The sequence below is a fragment of the Motacilla alba genome, chromosome 1 (genome assembly GCF_015832195.1).
Source record: "Motacilla alba alba isolate MOTALB_02 chromosome 1, Motacilla_alba_V1.0_pri, whole genome shotgun sequence".
In the NCBI taxonomy this organism is placed as follows: Eukaryota; Metazoa; Chordata; class Aves; order Passeriformes; family Motacillidae; genus Motacilla; species Motacilla alba.
The window spans coordinates 62,965,986-62,975,033 of record NC_052016.1 but is presented as its reverse complement, the minus strand read 5'-3'; the positions used below and the strand labels follow the sequence as shown (position 1 = coordinate 62,975,033).

The window sequence follows — 9,048 nt, the reverse complement described above, 5'->3', positions numbered from 1 at the left end:
TTAATACTAGGAAAACCTCATTGGGATTTGGATGCTTTAATGTTTCTTGGAAATCATATGAAAGTAAAAGGAAGCAAACATTGCAACGTCTCGGTAGCAGATATCTTGCATACAGACAGTTGAAAAAAATGTGCTGAATCTTGCTCCTTGAAGTATTGTTTCTTCTGTTCTCAGTAATAAAGAATGATAAGTTAGTAGCTCACTTGTGGGTGCCCAGCACCTTCCCTTTGCAAGCACCCTGAGTAGTCAGGAACATTTCTTCTAAAGCTTTATCGGACGACTGCTTTTGAGGGGTGGATTCTTAATGCAGAAAGATCCTTCTGTGGTTTGTTTCTATTAATTTTACATGAGGCATTTTTGTTAGCCAGAATTAGATAGCACTACTTATTTATGAATAACCTATGAAGGAATGCATGAGTCAATATGAGACATTTTCCCAGTCCCTGGTGCTGGCTATTCACAAATCAAGAATGGCATCTATGCAGAACAGTCACCAACAGAGATATTTCTGCAGTATGCTTGGATTAACTTACAATGAATTATCTTCCCAGATATATGAGTTGCCTTCCCTGAAGCATGTTTCTTCCATCCTTCCCCTATGGGGAACAAGTCATGATTATGGTGAAGTTTTTTAATTTTGTAGTTTGCATGGCCTCGATCTTCTTCTACTCTTTTATTAATAAAATTATTTTAATACTTGTCCAAATAACATTGTCTTTCACTGGCACCAAGGAGTTGGAAAAGTCTGGGTAGTATTTTCACTCTGTCCCCTGTGGTGCCCAAAGCCACCAGGACAAACTGCTTGTAGAACAAACACATCAACCCTTACAGAGAGACAGTAATTTCAGTATGCTGTAACCCTCTCAGAATCTCCAGAAGAAAATTTGTTTCTAATGTGTTTACTGAAGCTCACTGACACTCTGCTCAGCCATCAGGCTCTTCATATTGTGTACAAGTGGTATATAGCCCACAGCAATGCAAATTCTGAAGTACAAGCATCTATATCTGACTTAGGTTAAATTTTTCACAGTATAATGCAGAAGGAGAATGCTGAATTGTAATTTGCCAGAAGCTTTCCACAACTGGTAAAACATCAGGTGAAATTAGAAAGCAGAGCAAACACATTCAGAGTACATATATGGGCCCTGGAATGCATCCAGAGTAAATCAGTGTATGTAGGCAGTAAAACACAACAGTGATTTGTTTTGAATTGACATTTAAATTACAAAGCAGTTATTGTAATTATTAGCAAGTCTAGTTTTTAAAGCACATTTTGCTAATTCGTGGATATAACCATTAAAACAATGGGCACAAGCTTAATTGAAATTACCAGGGGAAAAAAATTCATGTCCACAAAAATCTTACTTTCCCTAATTACTAAGATACAGTTCATTAATATGGCTACTTTGTTTGTGTAACTATGTGAGGTGTACTGCACACGTGTATCCCCTAGCCAAATATTTCAGCTCTCACTCAGCATTACTGTAAGAATTTCTGCTTTAGAAGTTTGCAGGTTTGGTTTAGTACTTCTGCAGTGTGTATTCCAAGCACACTTAGTCATTTGGAATACATGGAACTGGCACTGATCCCCTGGATCAATATGAAATTCGTACACAACCAAGAGCAAGCAGAGACTGTTCAAGAGATTCAATGGTTCTACTCATGGCAGTGAGTCCTCGCCCCATGAGAGATGACTGAAAATTCAAAGAATTAAGATCTTTAAGATTTCAAACAATAAAATTAATGCCTGGTCGTCCTTTGGGGGAAGGGTTGAGGCAGTGTTCACCCTGCATGTTGAAAAGGGCTTAACTCAGGCTCAGAAGTTTATACAAACAAAACTGAAACCCCTTCTGTCAGAATAACAAGTGAAAAGCCCTGCTATTCTGTGTACAGAAGAATTACTAAGCAAAATTTTGAATGCTCTAGTTATCTTGTTTGCTTGGCAATATTATGCACTCTAGTCTCCTCCTGGAATTGAATTTCAGCTTTTCCTTTCTCATTCTGCAACAGTCCACTTGTTTTTTCAGATGTGCTCCCTTTCCAGAATGTGATGCATGTCCAATAGACACACGAGCCAACACTAGACAATCTGATTCCAGGAAATAATTAGATTTATTTTTAACAGACCATGTATCCTCTTAAATAATACAAGACCAAAAGTCCTAATAGTCTAGGCAAGAGAATCATAAAATCCTAAATAACTTGGATTGGGAGGGAGCTCTAATTGGAGGCATTTCTAATAGAAAATCATCTCTGTGATTGCAGCACGTTGCTCAGAACCTTCTCCTGTCAATTACTGAGTATGCCCAAGGATGGAGATGCTATTAATACCATTCATGTGCTCCTGGATCACACTGTTAATATGGAGTGATGCTCACAATGGAAACAATTCTTACTTCATAAACCAAATAGTTGCATTTACAATCAAAAAACAGCTGGAAGAAGTAGATTTCCTGGATTTTTAAGAGCAGAAGGACAGCTGTGATCTCACAGTCCAAAGTGCTGAGTAACATAAGCTGGAAGGTTGCCTTCAGACAGGCTGAAGCTGCGGTCAGGCACTCATAAATTCCCCTTCTGTGAAACTCTGGGATCACTCATGCAGCAAGCTTTATGGTGTCAATCACAAAGGACACTTTTAGTACCTTTGTTCCACATGCACAATCTTCTACTCATTTGTGGAGACCCCTTCGTTTCTCTCTAACAGACAGGAGAGCTTTGAGGGCTTTCCATCCTGCCAATTATTTCAGGTTAAATTTTAGCCCCTGTGAACTGGTTCTGAAGTTGTTATTCAAACTCAGTTCCAGCAAAAGAATTGTGTACAGGGTTAAAGGCTGTGAGATTGGTGCCTTTGTACTGTAACTGTAATTCAGGAAGCAGAAACAGGCTGTGTCTGCATTTTAATGAGCTAAAAGACAGGAATTTCCAAATCTCAGCATGGTGCTGCTATCAGGAAGATTTTTCAGAGAAGATCTAATCCTTTCTAGTTGCTGGGTAGCTGAGGTAAGGAGCCTGTTAACATCTTATTTTATCTCCTGCTGCGTTGAAAGATGTAGCTTTCTTCTCAAACAACATTTTTTGTCTCCACACGGACTGAAACACATCTGCCATGGATCATGTAGTGATGAGGCACCTTTTTCCTCTTCCAGAGTGCTGGTTTGCTGTTAGGCTACACAAGAGGCATGAGCTGCTGCTTCATGGCTGTACAGCTCTCATGGCTCAAGGCATCAGTTCTGTGCCTGCCTTGGGGACCTGTGCCAGGTGCACTTCTGCTCAGCTTCACCTCCTGCCAGACCTGCAGCACTCCTGTGCTGCTTTTGAAAAGCACTTGACTGCAAACAAATGAAGATCAACCCTTGCCTCCCCTGCATGTTGGCTTGTTTGCTGTCTTCTCTCCTTGGTTTTATTTGTAGGTTTCCAGTGAGGCATTTGGAGTCATGATTAGTAGTGGCTCTGGATTTTCAGTGTAATCCAAATTTAAATTTCAATGAGTCTGGAGTATTTAGCTCCCTTGCATACCTCTGTCTTCTGTTTTTTTGTTGATGACTCTTGCTGCAAAGGCAGAAATTCTAAACTTCATCTGGTGCATATTTCTCTTTAACATAGAATCATAGGGTCATAGGAAAATCTGAGATGCAAGGGATGCAAAAGTCATTAGTACAACCCCCTACAATGTGTAGGCACATTTTCCTCTAGAAAAATTTCCTCAGGTTTCTCAGAGCCCAGTCCAACCTCATCTTGAATGTTTCCAGGGACAGGACATCCGTTCCTCTTTGAGTAACCCATGTCAGTGTTTCACCACTCTCATTGTAAAAAAAAAAATTCTTTCTTCTATCTACTGAAAAGATACCCTCTTTTAGTTTAAAATCATTACCCCTTGTCCTATTGCAATAGGCCATACTAAAAAGTTTGACCCTGTCTTTCTTGTAGGCTCCCTTTAGGTACTGAAGTGCCACGACAAAGTCATCCCAGAGCCTTCTCTTCTCCAGACCAAACAAGCCTAACTCTCTCAGCCTGTCTTCACAGGAGAGATGCTCCAGCACTCCAGCAGAGTCATAGAATAGTTCAGGTGGGAAAGGAATTTTTTAAAAAAGGCTTTATTTCTGTGCTATGCTTGGTACTGGTCCAACACCTCTTCTCACAAAATTTCCACTTTCACACCACTCACAATACTCAAATGTCACTTTGGGCTTTCCCTTGCTCAGCCAGGAACAAACTCAGTTAGGACAACATGCTGCAGTCCCAATGCCCATTTGCTGCAGTCCTGCTTCCGGGCTTGTGGGCTGCTTGAAGAAAGCAGCTGCTTATTACTATCCTGTGCTATCCTGTTCATATCTCCTGGTTTGGAAAGATTTATCTGATGTATTGCCATTGTTTCCTAATGGCACATCTTCCTAAAATAGGTTTCCAGTTCAAATCTAATGAGCACATCCTCTTCTATTCTGTGAAAGTTCTTTTTTTTCTTTTTTTTTTTTTTTTTTTTTTCTGTGCCAGATGGAAGTTTGCAGCTACTGTGGGGTCAATCACAGTTACAATGCTGCATGTTTCTGGCTCATTACACTAATTATGGATTTGTAATATGGCACAAAATAACTTCGGAGGAGGACAAAGAGACTCCCACTTGAAGAAGATCACAAGATATTCATTTTCTTTCCATCTGTGAATGGGACGGGGTGGGGACATGTATTTTAGTGTGCTGGTTAAATTGAGGATATCCAAGGACAAAACACAATTGGCTGACATCCCATTCTTCTTGCCTTGCATCAGAAGCAGAAGAAAGTTCTGGAAGAAAGTGGAAGAAGGAAGTTTCGCCAGGTCCTTCTTCTTCACGACTCTGTTCCTGTTTGCCCAGTGGCTGATGCAGGAACAATTACTGCCTGCCCAGCTGCCTGCTAGACAGTCTCACATCTGCTGAGGGATGCCATCTTTAAATATCAACTCAGGTGTATTGTACAAGAATACAATTTCTTTGTACAATACAGCTGTATTGTACAAAGAAACTTCTCGAACAAGGTGCAAAAAGTATTTGTCTGTAGAACAGGAAAACAAACCCCCATGGTACTGTAAGGTGAGACTTTTCGTGAACCAATTTTGCATGCCTCTCCAAAAACTGTGTCACAGTGCCTTGTGGAAAGTTTCTCACTCCAGGGAAGAAGTATTAATAATGTTTCTCTCCTGCATAAACATGTAATTGGTGGAATGCCAGCACCAGATAAATGTTAAAATTTTAAGAATAAAATATTAGGAAATAAAAATTAATTTATCTAATAATATGCTTTAAAAGTTTATTTTCTTAATATGTTATAGCTCACTCTGGAAGTCTATGATTCACTGCCTATACTACATTTCCCAAGTACAATCAGTATTACAGACAACAACAAAGCTGTGGCATTCAGTTTTGGTGAAGCTGCACAGACAGAAGTTCTGCCGAGCATATCCACACCCCAGGCCTGCAAAACCGGTTGGGAGTCTCAGGAAAGTGAGATTCCCAATTCAGGCTGTTGCCCTCCTGAGAAGCTCTAGATCCCCCCTAATACACAGAAGCTACAAGTAAAATCTCAATTATTTAAAGTATTTTATCATCTCAGAGAGAGTTCGCTTTGGGCAAGGGATTAAAAGGTTGTTATTTGCATAAGGAACTTGTCTATCAAGGGTTTATGAGTCATAAAATATTTTGGTTTGTTAATCATCACTGCCAGCTTAATGGTCAAACTTACTTTACACTCTGACAAACACATTTGCTTTTGTACTGCAAAGCTCTTCTCACTGTTAAACATAACTCTTACTGGACACAACATTACAAGTCTCATTTCTGCAATTTTTTTCAAATGCCTGCCTAATCTTCAGCGTCCTCTCCAGCCTGTGAATTTTCCCTGTATTTTTCTGCATCAGGACGAAATCAAAACTTGGCACTATGCAGCATGCACTGGCAAGTTTTTTGGAATATTACAGGAGGCACAGGTAAGGTTTATCAGGCTGTGCTGCTGCCACCCTCATTTCAGATATGCAATATTCAGTCTGTCCAGGAATGCATTTAGGAATAAGGATGGAGCTGAAGACTTTTGGGAGGTCCTAGGACAGGACTCACACAGCCAAATTATCCCAGATATGGGAGCTTTGAGCAGTTCTGTGTACTGCATATCTCAGGAAAAACTTCATCATCTTCAGAGCAACAGAGTGTCTCATTAATTACAGATGAGCTTGGAACATTACAAAGTGTGATAAGCAAGATTTTCAGAATTGGATATTTCCTTGTCAGCCTCTGAGCATAGATTTGGTGTTTATAAAAGTGGTTTCCCCTTCAAAGGTACCTAAAACTCTGTGGAGCTGGTGAAAATAACTCAGTTTCAGAAAAGATATTTTATATTTTTAATATCATGTGCCTGAAATATTTTTTCTCCCAAAAGAGCTTCAAATTCCTGCATTTTTGTAGGTTCAATAGAAACATCAAGATTTTCATCCTGTGGGAAATTCAAATATTAAGGTAGTTGCATTTATTTTTCTCTGAGTGTGCTATCTCCATAGAGTTTTCTTTGTGAAAACACTGAAAGCAGATTATTTCAAGCCAGTATCAGCTATGTGTCCATTTTAAACTATAGCAAACTTTGTGAAGACTTTAATTAAGACATCGTAGTCTCCCATTCTTCCTAAAAGTCTAGAGTAATTTTTAAACTAGATCACTAGTGAGGTTGTACTATGGATGGCCAAATAATTTGTACAAAATATTGGGTCTTAGTGGAATTGCTCAGCCAAGAAGAAAAAGCAGCATGGGACTTAGAAGAAAGTATTGGGTCTATTATTTCGGTGAGTCACCACAGGATTTCATACAAACACACAGAAATATTCAATTCATCATGTGAAAGGATTTGGGATGGTCTTCCAAAAAAACCCCTTTTTTTTCTTGTTTTAATTCACTCATAAAATGTACATTTGATCAGCAACAATTACATTTTGGTACAAAATGTCTATGTTTAAAAAAATCATTTTCCATGAAATAAAATAGTTGGACAGCTCCTGAATATCACTCTTGTTTAATGTAAGAATAAAGGTGAAATCATACATCCTCATGAAGCAGAACAGCCAGAGGCTGCATAGCCAAGTGAGTTTTTGGAAGTATATCACTTATCTCAGTGAAAGAGAGGTGAGACCTTGGTTTAAATTTATTTTTCTTATAGTTCAATCAAGTCTAGCATGCTCCTTATCCAATCTTTAGGAAAACTTGTATGAATTTCTGAATTTCACTGTTGAAGGTGAGATGACCTAATTACTCTTTTATAATAACAAAAGGCTTTTACAAATGCTAGATGACATTAACCTGTCTTTATTATTAGACCCTGTCAACTCAAAGCTGAGTGCAGTGGCAGCTACAAAGAACAAAGGACTCTTTCCTGGTTGTTATTTTATTATGTGGCTTTTTGAGGAGGAAGGCTTTTGGGTGACATTTTTCTTGAACTGTAGTGCAGTTAGAAACAGCTTTTAAGCTTTATACATGTCTTTTCAATAACTGACTGAGTTTCGCAAATGAAATCTGACTATTGGGCTTGTCTGCTCCTGTAATGGACAAGAGATCATCAACATAAAACTAAAATGCTTGTCAGAATTACGGCATGTGAAGAAACACCAGAATCAGAAAGCGGTCAAGAAATACTAGAGCAAAATTCCACCCAAATTTAGCCAAAGATATTATAAATCCTGATTTGTGCTATCATGTTTCAGTCACTTCTCTATTCACTGAATCCTTCTCTTTCTTCACAAAAGAAATAGCATCTGCACAGTACTGAAAGGAGAAGGCAGCAAGGCAAGATGAGATACACAGGTAATTGTGCAAGCTGTGCCACCCCTGGTGAAGGAACAACTCTTTTCTCCTACTCATGGAATAAACACACAACCAGCAAAAATAAAACATCAGAGGAAAACAAAGCCTTAGACATGAGACAGAAGATGATTTGTACATGTGTCTCGCAGGGAGCTGATGGAGGCAACAGAGCCTGGCTGAGCTGAAAGGCAGCAGCTGCCTGCTGTGGGAACAAGAGCTGCTTACTCCTTAGGACTCTGAGTCAGAGCATTTATTCTCTAGCCTTAAGTATACATGTGTGTTTCCACAGGGGAGTTCCTGTGAACTGGCTGTATACAAGAAAAATAATGCTTATTTTGTTTTTTTGCCCTGAGACTTGAATGAAGAAACAAGTTCTTAATACAACATTTTATTTACCTTGCTGAGCCCAAGCAGCATCTACCAAAAACATACATAACTTCACATTAACAGAGAATATGAACAGCAAGGGACCTTCTGAGGCTGCAGAGGTAACTTCTATGTTTCCTTTCTAGAAAAGAGCTTTGACTCAACTTAGCAGCTACGTATGGGTGGGGTTGTTTTTTTGCTTCATGGAAGGAATTAACAAAAAAGCCATGTGCAAAAATATAACACAGACATCTGTGGGAGACAAAAAGGACCTGGTCCTTTTGAATGTGACACACAGGGAAAGCCATTGGCTACTCATGGGTCATTACTTGTGAGTTTCTCCTATCAAAGTTAGATAGTGTCTTTGCAGACTTTACCAATATTTACCTCAACTCACTGATCACTCTTTGTAATGTCATATATCACATATATATGGCAAAATTTTTTCTGTTACCTACCTGCAAAACTACATTTTCTAACACAGAGGAATAATGAATTATGATTAAAAGCAAACCAACAAACAAACACAAAAAAGACAAAAAAAAAACCCCAAAACACCACCCATAGCTAAATATACATGGGTTTTTGTTAATACAGTTAGATACAATCAAAATTTCAAGCAAGCACTGAGTAGCACTTGCAAAAATGACATCATTTTATGTCAAAGTTAAAAGATGGTTGTGGGTCTCAACACAGCAATCATTACAAATATCCATTAAAAATATACACAGTGAGAGCTGCAGTGGTTATTTGTTCATGCAAATTTTGGAAAGGCATGCAATCTGAAAATGCAGTTCTTTTTCCATAATCACCTTCAGAGGCAATAAAAATGCTGAATGATACCCATGCAGTTTATGAATAGACTTCAC

General features: G+C 38.8%; 1 long non-coding RNA gene across 1 annotated transcript; it reads left to right on the top strand.

The window, feature by feature from the left end:
* The first annotated feature begins 2,839 nt into the window (after positions 1-2,839).
* LOC119702488 lies at positions 2,840-7,283 on the top strand. The gene is made up of 3 exons (XR_005257365.1): positions 2,840-3,000; positions 3,928-4,066; positions 4,765-7,283. It is a non-coding gene; the product is annotated as an uncharacterized LOC119702488 (long non-coding RNA).
* Positions 7,284-9,048: the final 1,765 nt, after the last annotated feature.